Below are 23,060 nucleotides of genomic sequence, written 5' to 3'. Positions count from 1 at the left end.
CGCTAAGCGTTTCGGCGCTCCAATGGCGCTCCAATGGCGCTGCCGAAACGCTTAGCGATAAAACCAGCCTCAGAGTTTCTCCATACCTTAGGGCTCAGCAAATCGGTTTAGCGGTTAGGGCGTAAAGACAGACAGACAGATACGCTTTCGATATTATTAGTATGGACATAGAACCTCATTCTTTTTTGGTTGTCGTTTAAAAATATTGTTTACAAAAGATCGACAAATACAACCGTATTTTACGAGGTAAGCACACTCATGCAAAGAGATTTCAAACAGCTATTGAAAAGTTTTCAAATCCTTTTTAAAGTTTCACGACACTTTTAGTTTAGTTCTTTCTTCAATTGAGCATATATACAGCATGACTGGTGAGACATGTTCGATACTCGAGGACGTGATATTTGGCTGTAGTATGAAATCCTTTCTATCTCTGTTAGCAACCACTTTCGAAATTTTTCGCAAATAAAAATGTTGTTCGTCTTATCAAAATAAAGCAAGACACAAAAAATTAGCTTGATAGTAATAAAAAAAAATTGTTCTAGGGTTCCCGTACTATAAAGTAGAAGGACTGACTGGGAAGTTATTTTATTCGATTTCTGTAAACTCAAAATAATGGTCAATCTCCTAGGCATTTTTATTTGAAGTCGTAAAATGCGTAAAATAATATGATGTTTTGAAAATATACTGCACTGTATCAATAACTGTAACAAAACATGTAACCATGTTTTTGAGCAAATAAATATGATTATGAAAAAAAAAAACCAGAAAACGTATAGTAGTCTACTTTAAACACACATATCTTACATATAAAATTCTCGTGTCACAGGCCGCGTACTCCTCCGAAACGGCTTTACTGATTTTAACCAAAATATGCATATTCAGTAGGTCTGAGAATCGGTTACTGGGTACTTTTTATATTGATAACTGCATTTGTTGAATAAATAATAGTAAATTATTACAACTCGAGACTGCCGGCGACCATTGCTTGTGCGACGGGATAGCGATGGACGTTGCCATCGCTGTCCCGTCTTACTTATTTATACTTATTTAGTCACTTCAATAAAATAATATGGGCGAAATATAGCTTATTATTATTATTAAATACTTTATATGGCAATACAACGTTTGCCGGGACAGCTAGTGTTATTATAAAATGATCGCAGTCAAAGCCCGTATCAATATAATAATATCGTAATCAATATCTAGCGGCATTAGTATGTTTTCTGTGTTGTCGCTTCGATGTAACATTAGCTGGTGCAGAATCGTGAAAGTCGGAATCGGTGTCGGATATCCCGACACGAGAGAGACTGATTGACAAACGACAACCACGTAACCAGATGAATTATGCATATGAAGAAGTACTGAAGTAATACATTTCCTGAAGCAAAAAGCACGACATTAGCAGATATTTCATGTCGGTCTCTTATGCCATGATTACACCGATGAGAGCACAGTCTCGCCACTTTTTTTTTTTAAATGAAATAAGGGGGCAAACAAGCAAATGGGTCACCTGATGGAAAGCAACTTCCGTCGCCCATGGACACTCGCAGCATCAGAAGAGCTGCAGGTGCGTTGCCGGCCTTTAAAGAGGGAATAGGGTAATAGGGGAGGGTAGGGATGGGAAGGTAAGGGAATAGGGGAGGGTAGGGAAGGGAATAGGGTAGGGAATTGGGCCTCCGGTAAACTCACTCACTCGGCGAAACACAGCGCAAGCGCTGTTTCACGTCGGTTTTCTGTGAGAACGTGGTATTTCTCCGGTCGAGCCAGCCCATTCGTGCCGAAGCATGGCTTCACTCTACTCGGTGGATGTAATCAAGGAGTTGGGGTCATGTATCTCTTTAGACAATAGCCGACGGCGCCTGTGCCTAAGTCCTTAGAACCTAGTTATTATAAGGACGTAGGTGACTTTACGAGTATAAGCGTCGGAGAAAAAAGAGATCTTTCATTATTTCGTAAAACAAATTATTTTCATTTTATATCTGTACATGTAACATGCCCCTGCCCTATGCCATAGAGTCTATAGAGACTATCTTTTTAACATCTTAACAGATAAAATATTTAGCTTTGGAAGCGGAAGCTATCAGTACCTTGTAGCTTGAAACAATAACTTAATTTCACATTAAAAGTTATCTATGTAGTGTGCTAACTGCTAAGTGTTACAGCTGAGCAGATTTTAGTAAAACTATGCTAGACGGTGTAAGGTGAGAAAGGGACAAGGAGGACGTTTCCCATCGTCGGGTCGGGTCGCGTTACACACATGATCTGGCTTTCTACAGACTCTGCGGCTTGTGCAACCGCCGGAAGACTCTGTAGTGACGGCAGAAAAACCTATAAAGGCAAGTAAATCTATAATATGACTAGGCAAATTATGTAGCCCCTACGGCCCTACCCGGGCTGGTATTACAAATCTATTTAAATCGGAATTAGAAGTAAAACAAAAATCTTAGTAACTTAAGTACAGAATATACGTGCAGTACTGCAGACTCTTGAAGTCTGGAGTCTCGCCTCAAATATTATATTATAATATCCATTTTATAATTGCAACAACAATACTAATCGTGAAATCAAAATATAATTCTTCAGCCCCTGCAATGTTCATAGAATAATAAAATATCTAAGTGTAGCCTGCAGTCGTCGAATTAACGCCTGCTAGAATCAGCTGACTTTATCACTTTTGCACTATTGCAATTTGATATCATATCGGTGTTTTTCTAACCGACTAGGACCTAGGTATTTGTAAATACCATCTGTATCTGTAAAGCATAATACATTATTTTATAGCTGTGTGTGTTTTTTGCGGATGCAAATAAATTGCTGCTTTTTTATTCTATTTTAAAATTAAAAGAGTTCGAACCTTTTTGTATGGAGCGTGGCATAACTACCTAATTAGTTTCAAGCACTTACTGTTGATGTAAAACTGTTAAATGTTATACTTTTTGAAATATTTCAGTATATTATCTAAGATGTTATTTATTTTACATTTTCAAACTGAAATAACTCAGAAAGTATAATATTTACGACATTTTGTCAAAGAATATTAATTAATTGTAAACATCTTCTTTTTCGATTGGCGTATGTTTCATTTCGATTTTCGATTGGTGTACACCAAAACACGACAGGTATGCCGATAAGGTTCGATGTTCTTTCCTTATTCAATTTAATAGATATTATTTTTAATTTCTTAAAAAAAGTTTACTTGCAGACGCTACTCACTTATAATACCACATAATACGAGGATTTGGCGGCAATCACGCCTTTCAAATGTTACAGATTCCGACAAACAATGTGAAGATCCGCCTACCGCTCAGGAGTTATCTGATCTCATTGTGGGCCGTGGGTTTTATGAAAACCGCAATTATAAACACTCTGATTATACAGATTATACGGTTTAATACCCGTAACAATGCGACATAAAATATTTTTGTCATGCGAAAATGCCCTGTAATTGGTTAAGGCTGTGACATAAGTTCGTTCTCCGAGAGTTCCGTCATTTAGCGGCCGAGGTGCAATCAAACTAAGTGAAAATACTTTAGGATGTGTATGTGTCCCTTATATATTCTAAGAAAAGTAGCAGCGCTAAAAATGATTTTTTTTATTTGCATGGGCAAACGCCCGCGAGTCGTAAGTTTTTTCATACAAAGGTGAAAAAAAAGTTACTCTTTCAGCACTGCTACTTTCACACCCAACTCTATATAGGGGACCCATACACATTATACAGTATTATCACTTAGTTTTGTTACACTTTGTATAGAGGTATAAGCTGTTGAAGTTTTCCACATAAGTACCTAAATATTAAATTGCGTTAGGGTTACCTTCATTATAACATAAGAAAATGTTCATTTGGTTTCTCCACTTCTACTCGGCAAAGTGCCAAACAAGCGTAGGTAATTTCAAATTTGTGAGTCGCAGAATTTCGGCAGGCAGAAATTCTGCTGCATTCAATTTTATTTCAGTCCTGTTTGATTCACACGAACGTAATTTTGTGAGTCATGATTTGTATGAAAAGACATTTACGCGACCGAAATTCTGCGACTCACGACTCACAAAATTACGCTCGTTTAGCTTCATCCTAATCGTTACTGAGATAACATCCTCACCGATCTTGCAGAGTATTAATTGACATCTCTCTACATCTGCTAGTATAACCTAGTAGGACGGATTATCGTAGTCTAAGCGACTGGCAAGAGATTAGACGCAAGACTTGTCTGAGTATAGTCAAAACCACAAGAGTATTTCCTGTGAGTATTTCCAAAAATTTTACATTCTGTTTAGACAAACTGAAGACGTGAGTGAAGAAGAGATAAACACGATAACTAACATTTTGTAACATACGGAAATTTGCTCATTTTTTCCCTTACAATTTGAACAAACCTTGTAACTAATATCTACTTCATCAACTGGCTAATATATCTGGCTACACATAAAATGCACAGTTTTATTGTTTGAAATAATTTATCCGGCTGTAAAGCCTCCATCTATGCAAAAAAACGGCAATTTTTTTACTGTTGGTTATTGTGTTCTTCCACTCACGTCTTTAATTGTGAAGCACCTATGTGCAGACATTAGCAATGTGCACTATTGAAATGGCTCGGGTAGTTTAAAGTTAACTCTAAACTGAACTTTCATTATAATTTAATGATGTATGATGTTTTACACTTATCTATTTATAGCCTACTAGATGCCTTTTAATGCTCAAATAGGCAAACCTAAAAGCTATGAGAATAAAGTAGCGGGCACATATGGATTCGGAAACAGAAGTAAGAGAGGAGAAAGATTAATTCAGTATGCGCATGAACATAATCTGAAAATAATCAATACAATGTTTAAGTCAAGTTTCAACCAAAGATGGACATGGATATCACCCGACAAAACCACTAGAAATTAAATTGATTTCATAACGACAACAAAACATAAATGTTTACAAAATTCGAAGTGCTGAGCTCTCTTTCTTTTGGCACGGACGGATTCTACGTTCTAAGTGTCCAAACACACTAGGCTGAATTACGCCGGCGTAATTTCCGCCGCAAATGTCAAACGCATATAAAACGCGACGTAATAGTGTGTCACCCCTCGTATTCGGCCCGTATTTTGTATGCAATTTAAACGCGGCGTAAACGCGGCGGAATTTACGCCAGCGTAATTCAGCCTAATGTGTTTAGACCCTAAGAGCAACGCTTTGCCTAGATATTAAAAAGAAGAGCAGAAAGAACTTTACCAGTTATAGAAACCCACAATAAACTCTCGAAGAAAGGGACACGTATTTAGAAAACTTAGATAAATTTATACCTGAATTAATAAAAAATCACGAAAAATATAAAGTCAAAGAATAATACGAAATGATAGAGCACTCTTTATTAACAAGCCTAAAACACAAATATTTAAAAAATACACAGAAAAAAGGCGTACAAGAAACTAGACAGGTCGAAAAAATTGATCCCATCACTTAAAAAGGGCTCTACAATTTGTAAATTACGACTAGATATTATTAACATAGCCGGAAACTTCTATGCAAACCTTTACAGCTCTACACCGGAATCCGGATCCATCAGAAAATAAATAATCGTTTAATTCAGGCAATAGACCCATAAAATAATGGTCAAAACAAGGAATATATGCGAATGGAAAATATTTAAGCCATCTTCGATTTGCGGACGCGGGACGACATCGTCTTGTTTTCCCAAAGCCCATATAAACTCAACCAAATTATTCAGGATGTCCAAGATGCTAGTGCTCGCGTGGGTTGACATCAGTACGCTCTTATCAAATTTCTTATTTCAAATGCTTGTGAGTAAAATAACGTTGATTATTTTTCCGACCCAAATATCGACCAATAGAATTGCACCATTCGACGTCACGTGGTACAACCTACATGGTATTATACTGATAATTTTTTGAAAATTTTCTCTGGTAGTTGCTATATATAAAAAACAAATTCTAATTCTATTGGCCGACATTTGGGACGGAAAAATAATCCCCCGAATACCACACGAGCTTCAAAATTATCTGGCATTTCCCTCAAGGTTCCCTGCAAACAAATAAAGTCGTCAAGTTTTTCAGGAAAAATCACGAGCGCGAAGCGCGAGTTAACCTGAAAAACTTGACTCCTTCATTTGTTTGCAACGAACCTATCGGGAAATACCCGATAATTTTGAAGCTCTTGTGGTATTATAAGTGATTAAACTTAATTAAAATATATATACCTAACACCTTGAAGATGTCAACAACTCTATCTAGATAGAGATCTATATTTGATGTTAAATATAATAATTCAATTTAGTACAACAATGAGTCGTTACAGCAAGTAGGGTAACGCGGGGATCGCGGTTCGCGGTGAAAGGTCCACCGTTTGACCCCGGTTACTTCACACCGTGTGTTTAATGGAAATTACATTGTACGGCTAGGAAGCTAGCGTTTTTAGACACTAGGCGGACTCTATTTCTAATCTGTTTGATCTGAATGTAGAGTAATAATCGGCCAAGTGCGAGTCGGACTCGCGCACGAAGGGTTCCGTAATCCGTACCATTATGGAGCAGAATTAGGCCAAAAATTGTGTTTTTTGTATGGGATCTCTCCCTTAATTTTTATTTTATTTTAATATTATTATTAAATATTAAAGTACTTACACATATTATAACTAAGGAATTTGTGAAAAATTTAAGTACCTACCTACGTGTTGCCATTATTGATATCTAAGCAAAAAATGACAAAAAAATCACGTTGGTTGTATGGGAGCCCCCTTCAATTTTAATTTCATTTTCTTTTTATTAGTATTTGTTGTTATAGCGGCAACAGATATACACAATCTGTGAAAACTCTCTAGCTGTTACCGTTCTTGAGTTACAGCCTGGAGACAGACAGACGGACAGACAACGAAGTCTTAGTAATAGGGTCCCGTTTTTACCCTTTGGGTACGGAACCCTAAAAATTCGACAAAAATAATGTGTATTAACAATACAGTACATTTGTATTTATTTGTGGGTACTTACCCCACAGGGTAACTAATAGCGAGGCGTAAGTCCAGTTATAGTCCGTGTACAGTGTAGGTACACATAGAAGTCTCATTTTAGTTCCATAAAATATTATGCATCTTACGGATAGCTACATGAAATATATTTCAGGTTGAAAATATAACAATAGTAATGACTTGAAAATTACAACTTCTATTCCTGCAAAATATACCGCTTTACATATTAATTATTACTAGCTATTTGACCGAGCTTTGCTCGGTATTCGCCGAAACACGAATAAAATGACATTTTCTAAAAATGATTCCTAGCTAGATCGATTTATCGCCCCCGAAACCCCCAATATTACTAAATTTCATGAAAATCGTTGGAGCCGATTCCGAGATTCCAATTATATATTATATACATATATTATACAAGGATTGCTCGTTAAAAGATATAAGATAAGATACAAATTTTTTTCAGGCAATTTGGCATACAAACATACGCCTTACATGTTTATCAAGCGGTCATTATCGCTATATCTAAATTCGTGGCCTCGTAAAACACAAGTTAGGATACATTTTATATATGATTTTGTTTTATTTGTAGAAAGTTCGATTCTGTGGTTAACGGACTAACGGACTACTAATTGGATTAAATCAATCCTTAGTTTTATATCGGTTGTACACAACGTTTATTGGCTCTCTTAGCTCTTAATGTAATACAACTTATTCCGAGGACTTAACTGATTGAAGATGTAAGTGGGTAACTAAGTACTAACTAACAATTTGAAAATATTTATTTTCCATAATGAGGCTTTAGGACCAGGAAAATGATTTGAAATAAAAAAATATAAATATAAAGATAAATTCCAACCCCAAGAAGTTCAAATAGGGGATAAAAGTTTGTATATAATAATACTTCTTAACGCGAGCAAAGCCGCGGGCAACAGCTCGTCTATCTATATATATAAAACTCAAAGGTGACTGACTGACATGGTGATCTATCAACGCACAGCCCAAACCACTGGACCGATCGGGCTGAAATTTGGCATGCAGGTAGATGATGTGACGTAGGCATCCGCCAAGAAAGGATTTTGATCAATTCTACCTCCAAGGGGTTAAAATAGGGGATGAAAGTTTGTATATAATAATACTTCTTAACGCGAGCGAAGCCGCGGGCAAAAGCTCGTTATGTTATAAAATGCTACTTATTCCACTTCATCCACTTACGTCTTCAATTGTATAATTACATGCAAGCTTTGGTTTTACCGGTTATCTAACTTGTCCAACATGGTACATGGAAATAGTCCACGGAGCTAAACCGTGAATAGTCTAATTTACTTACGAGTAATTATTGGCTAATGCATTTTCAGAAAGGAAGGTGCATCATTTCGAAAATTTCAGTTACTAGGCATTACTCGCGGCTCCGCCCGCGTAAATAAGGTATGTCGCAGAATAAAAAAAGGTATTTCGCAGAAACCGTTCATATATTAATATTTTTTCCCGTTTTCTTCCACATTTTCCTCTGATTCTTTGCTCCTGTTGGTCACAGCGTAATATTATATACGTTTAGAGCCTTTCTCAATAAAAGAGCAGAGATTAGAACAAAAATAATTTTACAATTCGACCCAGTACCTAGTTCCTGAGATTAGACCGTTTAAAGAAACAAACCCTTTAGCTTTATAATATAAACGAGCTTTTGCCCGCGGCTTCGCTCGCGTTAAGAAGTATTATTATATACAAACTTTCATCCCCTATTTTAACCCCCTGGAGGTAGAATTGATCAAAATCCTTTCTTAGCGGATGCCTACGTCATAATATCTACCTGCATGTCAAATTTCATCCCGATCGGTCCGGTGGTTTGGGCTGTGCGTTGATAGATCACCATGTCAGTCAGTCACCTTTGAGTTTTATATATATGTATAGATGTATAGATAGATTTTTTAAATCTTGTTCTTTGGAAGAATTGGAACATCAAGATCAAATCACGACAGTACGTTTGCTCTTTACTATATTTCATTAAATTCAAACAACTTATTTTTCTTTACAGAAAAAAAATTGGTGACAAATCTATACCTATACCCTTATTACTTAGTTTTTGCGATATATCTGAAAATCTCAGGGAAAACCTAAATGGAATAATTTCTTGACATAAAACAACCTGAATACTAAATTTTACACCTTTCCGCTTTCGAAATACGTCCACGAAAAGTTTGTAACTTATACTGAAAACCAACTTATTATAACCATTGTGATTATCGAATATCCATAGCGATTTTAATAAGCAATAAATGACAAGTTATTTCATTGAATTATCTCCCTGGCAATTAAGGTTGAGCGCTCACCTAAGACACGACACTCTAATGCTATTGCAATACAAATATACCTGCTTGTATTGTTGTGTTAAGTGAGCGCTAACCCTTGGATTTTACCTAAGATACAACAGTTTTTAATCTGTCTTGATGATGAAACAGTCATCTTAAATCTCAAATTTATATTATAAAACTCAAAGGTGATTGACATGGTGATCTAACAACGCACAGCCCAAATCACTGGACGGATCGAGCTGAAATTTGGCATTCAGGTAGATATGTCCGCTAAGAAAGGATTTTGATCAATTATTCTATACGCAAGGGATCAAATAGGGAATGAGAGTTTGTATAAAACTTTGTCAATTTTAAATCGATCTGGCTGAGATTTTGAAACGTACCTAATTAATAATAATACTTCTTAACACGAGCGAAGTCTCGGGCTAGTAACTTATAAGTTATAAATGTCTTGAAACTGTCTGGAGACTGTCGACAAGAATTAGTGAGACTTGTCGCAGCCCGCAGGGCAGTTTTGACACTACGTGATTTCGTCTAGATGACACTTTTTTGTCGTGTGACACTAACGCCAAAATTCATTTATCGCACATTTTCCCCGGATAAAAAGTGTCCTATGTTCTTTCCCGGGACTCAAAGTATCCCCATGCCAGATTTCAGCAAAATCGGTTCAGCTGTTTGGTCGTGAAGTTGTAACAGTCAGACAGACAGACACACTTTCACATTTATAATATTAGTAAGTATGGATTTTGTGGACACTGCAATATTCTAAGGACTGCTTTGTCGTAGGTGCCCGCTAAGCCTTAGCTATTGTTAAAGAATATACTACCCAATAAATAACATCTAATTGTGCACTTAAGATACGCAATACGCATGAGACAATCCAAAATGACGCGTTTTGCGTAATTTTATTTGCAATTTAGCAGTGATTTACTTTTGAGTTGGCGCTTACTGGCTTCCGTATAAATATTTAATTTCACAATATATTTTACTATGAATATTGGATAATACTTGTTATTTATAGTCAGTATTAAGTAATGTAACTGATTTCTTAAGCTGAAAAAGCTTTTTATCTTAAAATATCATTGATTTTTGATCTTTCAAAATTGTAAATTTAAGTGCTTTAAAATATACTGCAGAATTTTTACGCAATAAACAAATCTTCGATTTTCGCTAAGAAATGCATATTTTTATATATTTTTTCAATTTTAATGGTAATAATATTGTTTAATAACTAGCGAAAAGCCGAGATTTGTGAGGGCTCGCGTCGTCAAACCTTGACTGACTGATGATAACACATATACATATAAATAAAAGTCACTATGTTAAAGCACAAGTTAATAGGCGTGATAGTTTTTCCGGATCCAGTGTGCCACTAAATGTTCAGGTTGTGTATACTAGGGCTCGCTTCGCTCGTCCTGATAATATTAATGGGAAAATGTACTTGTCAGCTGCAAACTGCAATTAAACTCCTCAAAACGTTTAGGCGGAAACTTATAGAATTTGATAGAAACATCTCCAATCTCCATAGATTCTTCCTTTTCAATTCTAAAAAAGCAAAGGCCGCTGCTCTTAAAATATACGACACTACCATCTTTGGCATTAGTTTTCATCTATAAACGCCCATTTATTCTCCGAGGTGGTGCGTTTCAATTTGTGGCATATTCAGATAAACGAGCAGATACCCCGCGAGCTGTGAGTGTGTCACAATACAGTTGCCGTTACATAAACCGACATATTGTTGTAGATACGGAATATAATGACCGTTCGTTACGTGCAAATGATAACATTCCTGGCTTCAGTTCCTACAATAGGATTTAAAGGCTGTATTGGTTTTGGACTATTACATAGCTTCTATCGCGGGATTCGAGCGCGGCGACCTAATCAAAAAATTCCGTAACGATAATAAACCTAACACCCCATTTCGACCGGCACAGTGGAAGCGTTAGAAGCCGGTGGCATCACGTCTATCTAGTTTAAGTTCGGCAGACTTCGGCATGGTGTTTGCGTGCGTGCGACAAGACGTATGCAAATTATAATTGAATAAGTGGATAAAAATGGTATGCACTCGGTAAAGCTTAACGCGGCAGTCCCTGAGTGCAAACAAAATAGACATATCAAGTTATCACAGCTTACCGCGGCAGTCTCTGAGTGGAAACAAAATAGACATATCAAGTTATCACTCTACTTCCTTTCGTAGGGTTATGCTTGCGCACTGCCTACTAAACGACGTTGACACACTCAGATCTAAAGTTATGATAATCTACGACTTAATTGATTTATCTACATTGGATGCACAATAACTAGACGTCAGAAACAAGTTATTTATACCAGTACAACAAAAATAACCATTAGTCCATACAAATTTGAACGCGTTATGTAAGATTCGTATGAGCTATTATAGCGTACTCAGGGTTGCCAATAGTTTAATTTTTTTGGCTGACTTTTATGTCATAATGCGAGGCTTTTGGCAGCCCTGGCGTCACATTAAAATGATACATACGCTGTCTATGACCGATAGTGGCTCGCATCAATATACATCAGTAACTGTGACATTCGCGCATACGGGCCACTAGCGACCGCGACCGGTCGCCGAAAAGTAGTGACTACTTTTCTTACAATTTTGTAAAGATTATAACTACAATACGTTTTCTATCGCAGTATTCGAGAATTGCGTAGCGGTCATCGCTTCTTCTGTCGTTGTTAATGAGACTACCTGGGCGAAAACTATTCCTAGTTTTCCTTTTTAGCGTTCCCTACCCAAAGGGTAAAAACGGGACCCATACAAATACTATTTTTTTCGCACTATAACGGTACGGAACTCTTCGTGCGCGAGTCCGACTCGCACTTGGCCAATTATTTAGTGATCATTAGAGATCCAAAACTGTCCCCTCTAATTTGTTTTTTTACTTTTTGTAAGTATATTTCCGTCTGTACTCTGTAGGTAATCTATAGCAAACTAGCAACCTCTGAAACTTAAAAGAGTCTACAGCTGGCACTGTTTATAACGATTTTTCTTGAAATCGTTTTACCGCTTGTTTCTGAAAGCTACTGATCGTACATCAAGTGTAGTCGGTCTGCACACAACATGTGTGGTGATGGTTATGTCATTGTTATTTATTTTGGCAGCGAGTGATTTATCTATGAGAACTCACCTGCTATTTAGGCCGATTCTTGTAATCGCTTTTATATTTCCGTTGCACTGATTTGGTTTAGTTAAGTTTAGTAGACAATGAAGTGATTTTGAATGTTGTCTATGTTGCGTGTGAAACGAAAAGTTAGGAAGTTAGATCAGACAATAACTTAGTCATTATTATTAATTAATCAATCTAATATAAAAAATTAAGTCGGGTTTTCATTCCAGACGCTATAACTCCAGAACGCACGAACCGATTTCCACGGTTTTGAATTCGTTGGAAAAGTCTCGGGATCCGTTAGGTCTATAGAAAAATTTTATGGCAAAACAACGTTTACCGGGACAGCTAGTAAGGTATAATTATTATAATTTTTAAATAAATTTATATTAATTGATTTAAATTGTAGAACTTTTTTTTGTAGAAATATTTAACATAATTATTTTGTAGTTGTACAAAGTTAATTAGAGTACTTACTGTATTATAACTAACTGGCAGCGATAGCAGACCCACGTCATTTTATAAAAGCTGAAAGATTTTTATAAGTACATGTCTACTATAGAGGTAAGAATAACCAGCAACTATTGGCTATTTAAGGAGTTAACAAATTATAAATCTGATGTAACTTATAAGACTCAATTTTTTATTTTATTTTATTCGCGATCTCGAACCCAAGAATCGAACTCCATGAATTTGATCCTTTAACGTTGTTAGTGGCGGCCGAAAAGGAAGATCTTCCGACCGAGCGAGATAGCATGCTCGGTCAGGCCGAAGCCCACTGACGTCATTTCAGACGTTGTATATAACTTGCCGTTCTTCGAAACTTCGATAGCGCGATGCAGGATTGTTAGGCGAATTGTGGGTACCACCACAATCCTCCCCTACCGGACACTTATGACAGGACTTGCTTTCCATTGCCAGACACTCTTAAAGTATAATAATTTAGGAGTGTCAACGCAGATCGATATGGCATGCTCGACCAGGCCAACGCACTTAACAAACTTCGAAAGCGCGATTCAGGATTCTCGACCCATTCAAAGCCTCGCTAGTCAAATCACTATACAGTCTCGTTATACGTATGGGAAAGTGTGGCGACTGGTATGGGGTCGGAAGTGCGAACTGATACCATCTCTTACGTGTTACGTTACTGGCTAAGTCATTTGACATGTTTATAGCCGCTATTGTTGCGAAGATCTGCTGATACTAACACGGGAGCATCTTACGAAATGGTTAAGTGCTACGAATGATAAAAACTAAGGAAAAGTAACTCCGTCAAAAAACATGCTCCACAATACTTGTCAAAAAAGTTTACCGGTACACATTTCAATACAATTTGCAATATTTAGGTGACCTTGAGCGGTACTAGGCTGACGTTACATGACAGATCAAAAGGAACCAAATTTAAAACGGTAATAGTATGGGAGTTACGATTCCTTAGTTTTTATTATTCGTAGGTTAAGTGGGTAAAAAGTAGAGGAAGTTATGGACGAAATAAATCACGCTAGACGCAGAACGTCATAATCTATGTCATTTGTGAATGTGACCATAATATTATGTTGATTCATAGAGAAAATAAACGTATACCGGGGTTGATTATTTGATTTAGAGATAGGACCGTACTTAAAATAAAAAAATGAATAATTAACTTTATAAGTTATAACTTATATTCTTTTTGCGATATCAAAATATTATAATATACTTAGTGAAGAAAAATATCTGACAAAAAAAATACAAAATTGTCCAATAATGTCCTATTATATTATCCTCGGCCACTGTAAGTAATTAAAATTTTACGCGGCCTTCTCAAGCTGGCCTATGTTGAACAAACATATTAATCGATTACGAACGTGTAAGAATATATTCGTCCATGATTGCTCATGACCAAGATCGATAGAGCTGCATAGTGCATGCTTCGTAATCAGGGTGGTAATCAAGGCTATCTACCATGGCCTAATCAGCAGGCTTAGCATGGCATGAAACGGTTTCTTTAGGAAGAATAGACAAAGTGACAGATAGACAAATGAAATCCGAAGCCATTTTGTCACTAAAATCCGTCAGCATGTCCATTCTTTCCCGTTTCTAATGTTGTCATGCTAAGCCTGCCGCAGAGAGTCAAATGAAAACTGAAAGTAAAAAGTGTAAACAACAAAAGTTTTTTTTCCATCCTTTCGCACTATTGGCACCTACACAATTTTGTTTCTGGACACCTAAAGGTTGACTGGTAGAGAATGCCATCTGGCATTAAGTCCGCCTATGTACCAACATTATGCAGAAAGCATAAATAAATAAAATATTTTTTCTCACCACAGCTCCGGGCGGAAAACGTTAACTTTCTTCCCGCCGCGCTGCGTTTACCGATGTTGCCGTTAAGCCTCCGTCGATGAGAAAAATAGTATACGCACCATGGGCAGTAAATAAGAAAGCCTAAGATCAGATCACATGTTTACACACACACATCAGATTACATGTGATCTGAGACATTTCTTATTTTCCTGCCCTAGGTGCGTAATGTAGGTTCTATTAAAGCAATCGAAATGAAATGCAGACGGAAACATAATTTACCACCATTACACAATGTACAGACTACAGCCATCGGAATGTAAAAATCGCTAATTAATTTAAAATATTGTAATTAAAATTAATGTAAATAAAATATAGTAGCGAGTATAATATTATGGAGGTTATAATTTTAAATGTTATATAATATTAATAATGTCATTACACATTGTAATTTATACATATGGTGTGATGTAAGTTGGTTTGTGTTAACTCGACAAAATATTTGTAACATTTTATGTTATTAAGGTAAAACTAAATGATACCCGCAACTCCGTTGCACCACAATTCGTTTGTCCTATGTCCTTTCCTGGGTATAAAAGTATTTCGATACTAAATTTCACCAAAATCGTTTCAGTGGTTTAGGCGTTATAAAGAAGAAAAAGGTTGTTACCTTCTTCTTTTCAACTTACCTGTCTGTCTGAAGAAGTTAACGACCAAACCAAAACACACTTTCGTAATTTATAATTTTGGTATGGATTAACAAGTTAAGAGAACCCGCATTACACATACTTTTGGTCGGTGCTAGATACATTAATTATTAAATGGTGCAAAAAGATTTCTTCGTGTGTGGGCTTTTAAGCAAATATTAGCAAGCGAGATATTTTCGACATAAAACGTGTTAAATGATCCTCTTATTACGATAGTGCAAACTGGTATTCTCTATAATCTATGCAATACTTCTCTTGTGGGATGCAGTTTTTTTTGTTTAATATCTGTTGTGTAATGTTAATTTTAATTTTTATTAGCAATCTATAACACAAATTCCTCAAAAATTTAAAATCATTTTGATGATTGTAATCTTCATTTCAACACAAATAGACTATGATATAGTATTGAAGCGCACTTTCGCATTTATAATAATATTAGTATGGATATTTCTAAGTTGAAGTCTGTCTGTCTGTTACCTATTCACGCCCAATCCGTTGAACCGATTTTGAAAAATTTTGGTATGAAGATACCATGAGTCCCGACAAAGGATATATGACACTTTTTATCCCGGAAAAATGTAGGTGCGGTTTGCCGCGCGTTAAACTAATTTTGGCGCAACGGAGTTCCTAGTGTCATATACCTACTCTTTATAATTACTATATTACTAATTGCTACAGTTCTATATCTTACATTTTCACTCAATAAAAAGGAAGCTCGAGAGGATACAAGTATGATACCATTCAATTATAATTTAAATGTCATCTTGATCAGGAATTCCCAACCTGTCAATCTTCAGAACTCTTTTATAAAGTATAGGCGCTGGGTGGAGTCCAGTATGCAAAAAATGAGAATCGTATTCTGTGTATGAGCTTGAACTCAGAAAAGCGTGCAGATTATGCCAAGAGTAAAATTGGTTAATTTTTTTACAAAAGAATAAATCAATTTACCAATTAACAGAGTGCGGACCTCATACTTTGCATACACACCACCACCAAGAACCTGCTTTACTATAATTTATTCTGTCATCGACATTATAGATATTTGATAACTATTTTATCATAATATGAACAGTGCAGTGGCATATTATTGTACCTTAAATTATATTATTATCAACTAGCTAGTGACTAGATAGCGTAGTGGGGTCCCACTGAGGGGGTCCTTTTCGGCAGCATTCGTAGCATTACAATTTACAGTACATTGTAGATGTAGCCAAATATATATTTCTAGTATATTATGTCCGTCTGTTTAATAATTTAATATTTTTATTTAAATTTTTTCGTTATGTTCTTTTTGCGTTATTTTTGTTCTTTTTATATTATATTTATTGCTATTTCTCCTGTGTAATGTTTATCGTAATGGGGTGTAATGTGTACGACGTATGTGTTCAATCAATGTTGTTTTTATTATAAGTAATGTCCCTTTATAACAGCTAGGCTGACTGGTTGAGAACTCCTGGTCTAGATGACGATCAAAGCTCAACTGACCGGACATCACTATCACACTCCTTGTGATCTATAACATAAATTAACTCTATCAGAAGCGTGTCACCTCCGCTCAAGTAAAAATAACGATCGATGTCAATTATAGAGAAATTATACAATAATAATTATCATTATAACTAACTACATAATACACTAACTAGATATATAATACATAGTACCTGGATGACCGAGCTTTGCTCGGTATAGCAAACACTCATTGACTTCGTGTTACTTAATAACGCCATCTGCTGGTCGTTAAAACAATAAGTTGCTCTTAAAATAGTATTATTATTTGCAAATAGATGTCAGGAAGAGTCATATTTTTCAGTTTATCGATTATCGATAAAACACGAATAAAAAGACATTTTCTGAAAATGATTCCTAGCTAGATCGATTTATCGCCCCCGAAAGCCCCTATATACTAAATTTCATGAAAATTGTTGGAGCCGATTCCGAGATTCCGAGATTGCTCGTTTAAAGATATAAGATAATATTACAAGAACAAGATGACGCCTGCAACTCCGTTATGCCAAAACTCGTTTAATTCATGAAGCCCCAAGCGGCAACGTCCAACCGCGAAATTGATAAGCTATTGTGTCTCGTTTTTCCGCGATCGAAAGGTTATCGCGCGGGAACATTTCCCCAGGACAAAAAGTATCATATGTCCTTTCCCGGGACTCAAAGTGTCCCCATACCAAATTTCAGCAAAATTGGTTCAGTGGTTTGGGCGTGAAGAGGTAACAGGCAGACAAACAGACACACTTTCGGATTTATAATATTAGTATGGAGTATGGATTATTAACGGCTGAGCCGATTTGGCTAATTTTAATTTTGAAATATTCGCAGAAGGAGAAGGTTTTACGAAGGAGTTTTATAAGGATGAACACGGTATTCACCGGGTCAGCTAGTAATATAAATTTAATCGAAGGCCAAGTAATACTCAAAGTTGAAAATAAAAGAAGTAAAAACAAAAATCAACACGCGGTTTTCTTAGACAGATTGGTTTTAGGGTCCCGTACCCAAAGGATACGGAACCCTACCTTTTGCTCTATAACGGTACGGAACCCTTCGTGCGCAATTCCGACTCGCACTTGGCTAATTATTCTCTCTAAAAAAGTACTGGATACCAAATTTCATGAAAATACTGCAGCCGTGTCTAAAAACCGATATATATGTGATTGTCTCGTTTAACGTAGGGACAGGAAGAGACTAAATATTGGCAAAGTAAACCGCAGTTACTAGTGTATGAAACTGCTCATAAATTCTTAAATGTTAATTACTCTAGTTACATGAGCCTATACTAATATTATTAAATATCGTTTAGAAATAAATCTTTCAAAGTTTCATTATAGCCCATAGCCTGCAGCCGAATCTAAATTATTATATATTATTATGCATATTATTATAATTAAACAAAACAAAAACATAATTGAGACATAATAGAATCCTACGTAATGTGATACTAAAAACTTGTTACAGATTAATATTTATTTGATAGCGCCGAAATTAATCAATATCGGAACTAAAAATTATTTATTACAAAATCATATTTCCTTCGCTAAACATTCTCACCATTTCTTATCTATAGTCAGGGCCCCCACTACCATATGTGCAATGTGTGCGATGCACACGGGCGCCACCCTCTAGGGGCGCCAAATCGCCATCCTTAAGGGGCGCCAAAACCAAGGGGGATAATTTTTTTAAAGAAAAAATTTTTTAGGTCTATTTTTGCACTTTAACGGTACGGAACTCTTCGTGCGCAAGTCCGACTCGCACTTGGCTGATTTTTATCTGCTTTATTTCACCTACCTACCATAAAAAAAGATTCAAAATGCCAAAGTCCTTTTTTGCACACAGGCGCCAGTATCCCTTACGGGGGCCCTGTCTATAGTAAAGGCATCCTTATGGTTTTGGTATTGCGTAACAATCAACGGATATTATTGATTACTTTTAAATTAAGGAATCTAATAGAATGGTAGTAGGAAATGGAGTTTGGATTTTATATCGTAGCAAATATTGTGAAAATCGGGTCACCGGTTTATGAGTAGAGACTAGAGAGGTAAATGTAGACATGCTCATTTTCAAATAGGCTATTTTTAACCGACTTCCAAAAAGGAGGAGGTTATAATTATGTTCGGCTGTGGATATATTTTTTATTTTTTTATTTTTATTTGTCGAGCCGAGTGGAGCGTAAAGTTCGTTTAAAAAAAATAGAGTTTTAGCCGAATTCGGTAAAAGGCACTATTAGATAGGAAAAATTATTTAATACTTTTTAGTTCATATTATAAGGATGTTATTATTGTTTTTACCTTGGAAGTCGGTTTAAATTTTTTGTTAAAAATAATAATTTGCAACTTCTCAATCTCATGTTTATTTCTCAAAGTCCTCAAAATACATTTCTTTAAAATCATTTCAGCAAATTAGGCATGATGAGATACCAGCTTTTTATGAAATAAGGGGACAAACGAGCAAACGGGTCACCTGATGGAAAGCAACATCCATGGACACTCGCAACATCAGAAAAGCGCACCTGGCATTGCCGGCCTTTTAAGAGGGAATACGGGGAGGGTAAGGAAGGGAATAGGGAAGGGTAGGGAAGGGAATAGGGTAGGGATTGGGCTTCCGGTAAAATAACTCACTCGGCGAAACACAGTGCAAGCGCTGTTTCACGCCGGTTTTCTGTGAGCCCATGGTATTTCTTCGGTCGAGCCGGCCCATTCATTTTGAAGCATGGCTCTACCACGTAAATACAGAATATGCACTTTCGCGCTTATAATAAATGTTTAACGGAGTTAAAAGGGTTCAACTGCCATTTTTCACAAACTTCTACTCAATTAGTTACGTAATTACAATAAAACAACCCCAAAATATATTTAGATTTACACAATTTATTTTTGGAAAGTAGTGTTACTTTACTCGAACATGCACCTCGCGTGCCCGTGCACACTTCACCTAAATACGCCGAGAAATCAATGAGATCTCTGCCCTCTTTGAATCCGGGTTAAAGAAAAGTAATTGTTGGTGAAAATAAAAAGTTATTGTCTATACTCTATAGATTATACGTAGATGGAGAATTGAGCGTTTTTTTGCAAAAATTAGAATATGGGTAGAATACACTGACCTCCATAATAATTATACTTGTATAATGGAGGTCAGTGATAGAATATGAGAATATGACAGACAAATGACGACCTCTGTGGCAGTTGGTGGGCTGTTGGTAGCTCAAGCCGAGGGTCGCGGGTTCGAATCCCGCCGACGGAACCAAAAGATTTCAATGTTCCCGGGTCTGGATGTGTATTAAATATGTGTATGATATAATAAAAATCTTAAATATATGTATAGTATAAAAGTATTAAATATATTTCCGTTGTCTGGTACCCGTAACACAAGTCCTTCAAGTACTTACCACGGGGCCAGACTGACGTGGTGTAAAGCGTCCATAGATATTATATTATAAATATTTAATTTATATAAGAAAATCATTATCACGTTTTATTTCCGAATTGCTTAGGTTAGAGGTTATCTTAGATAGACGCTGCAAACTTTTTCTGCTTAAATTCATCGTTTGGAAGGCCCCACAATAAATAAATTCTGAATAAAAATCAAGTTAAAATAATAAATCCATACGAAACTATATGCCCTAATGGAGTAAAAGGGTGAAATAAATCTCAATAATGTTAATCCAATGTGAGCAGAACTACCGGATATGGTTATTTAATTATGACTGATAAAAATTTAAATAATCAGGCCCTTTACACAAAGTATCTTTCGTTTAAAACGATGACGAAATTGGTTATCAAAATGTATGCGGTTTGACATAAGTAATCGCTAAATGACATTTCGCTTGCGAAGACTAATGTCAAATCTCATACATTTTGATAACGAATTTCGTCATCGTTTTTAACGAAAGGGACTTTGGCTAGCGCCTCTGGTAATTTATCTCTTTAATATTAAAGAGCTAATCGACAATCATAATATTGGTTTATTGACATAATTATCAAAATATGTTGTAATTAAAAGTGACTAGATGATGCCCGCAACTCCGTTGCGCCAAAATTAGTTTATCGCGCGGGAACCGTACATTTTCCGGGATAAAAAGTATCCTATGTCCTTTCCTAGGACACAAAGTATTTCCGTACGAAATTTCAGTAAAATTGGTTCAGCGGTTTTGGCGTGAAGAGGTAACATACATACATACTTACGCATTTATAATTTGAATATAAAATATGCATAATATGTAATACATATTTCCGAAACATAGTTTCAAAATCATTGGAAAACTATGTTCAAATAGAATTATGTAATTAGAGATAAGGAGATTAGTAGACTAAATTGAGGCGTATGTGCTAGTAGGCAAATTCATTACGACTACATACAAACATTTGGAATGGTGAATTGGTGAGTAGTATTTTAAAACATATTTAAGACATTTACTACTGACTAGCACGATGGATGTTGTAAAAAAAATTTTAATGGTATGATATTCGAATGAAGTTTACGAATTTCTTAGCTATCACCTTATTTTTCTAAATAAAATATTTATCGTTAACGTCCGTGTCACCAAAGAACTTGACGAGGATTATTAGTTTATTACTCTTTACTGAACTGACGTAATTGCATAATTTCAACGAATTTATGCTATTGTTTATTCTAAAGCTTTAGTTTTCATCAGTCACTTACTTCTACATGTTGCGCGCAATTATATGGAAAATTAATTTGTTGCGTTACGTACATACGTGCTATAACACCATTTTCCGGGACTTAAAATAACAATTTTTCATTTAGCATTTTTAGCGCGAAGTGGTAACATACAGACAGACATTGTCGCATTTATAAGAATATTTTAAACTACATTTTACATGTACTTTGAAGTATGTTCGCTGAACTAGTCGACCGTGTGTTCGTGGGGACCGAGTCGGACACGCATTTGTCATGTACGCGTTATCGGCTATCGCGAATATGTAATGTAACAGTAATCACGGGACAGACTCCGGCAACACTGTTTAATTACCGAACGGCAAACACCACAGACAATAATTCTATTATGACATACTTCCGCCACTAATGAATAGTTCTCACTATAAGGAAAAATAAAAAATAAATAGCTTACTAGTAAAATCTTACAGTAATGTGTAGTGTAATCTCGGCAATGAGCCACGTTAAACCTAACTTTTTTATTGATTTTTAACCTTAATGTCATCACATTTAGGTATGTGTAGATGAGTGTTAATATTATGTAGAACATTTATTCAATGTTAAAAATCGGATAGTGAACAAAAATTAACAAAAGTAAGAAAAATCAACACTTTTTTTTATTATATTGGGGCAAACGAGCAAACGGGTCACCTGATGGAAAGCAACTTCCGTCGCCCATGGACTCTCGCAGCATCAGAAGAGCTGCAGGTGCGTTGCCGGCCTTTTAAGAGGGAATAGGGTAGGGATGGGAAGGGAAGGGAAGGGAATAGGGGAGGGTAGGGAAGGGAATAGGGTAGGGGATTGGGCCTCCGGTAAACTCACTCACTCGACGAAACACAGCGCAAGCGCTGTTTCACGCCGGTTTTCTGTGAGAACGTGTGAACGTATTTCTCCGGTCGAGCCGGCCAATTCGTGCCGAAGCATGTCTCTCCCACGTTAAAACCAAAAATTCACCCTTATTTGATAAAATTTAATTTGAATCCTCGTAAATGACAATTTGATCGCGCATCGCACAATTTTAGTCAACATATTTGATGGTGATCAACACACACATATATTAGGCTGTACGGAGCCTCTGATACAAAATGTCCACCTTGTAATATATTCATGTAAGTGAGTTACAATATTTGGACAAGTTGTTGTCCAAGATACGGCGACTTTCTAAGCACTTCCTGTGTGAGTGCGAACTAACTTTAGTTAATAGTTAATACTTAATTAACTGATCGGCTTTAGCACTCCTGTCAGTGATAGTTAATATCCGTAACTTGTTAAACGTTTTTATTACGAATTAACTTTTAATTATTTTGTAATAAATAGCGTAACAGTTGTTACTACTAATATATATTCTGTGGTAACAGTCCAAGTCGGGCCGTGTGACGAGGCACATGAGTTAGAAAATTTCGAATTAGAAATGTTTAGATTACTATGTTACGTACGTTTTGAATGGACCATATATCTTTTGACATATACACCGTATATTTTTACTAAG

This window comes from Aricia agestis, chromosome 10 (genome assembly GCF_905147365.1).
Source record: "Aricia agestis chromosome 10, ilAriAges1.1, whole genome shotgun sequence".
Lineage (NCBI taxonomy): Eukaryota > Metazoa > Arthropoda > Insecta > Lepidoptera > Lycaenidae > Aricia > Aricia agestis.
This window is presented reverse-complemented; position numbering follows the sequence as displayed.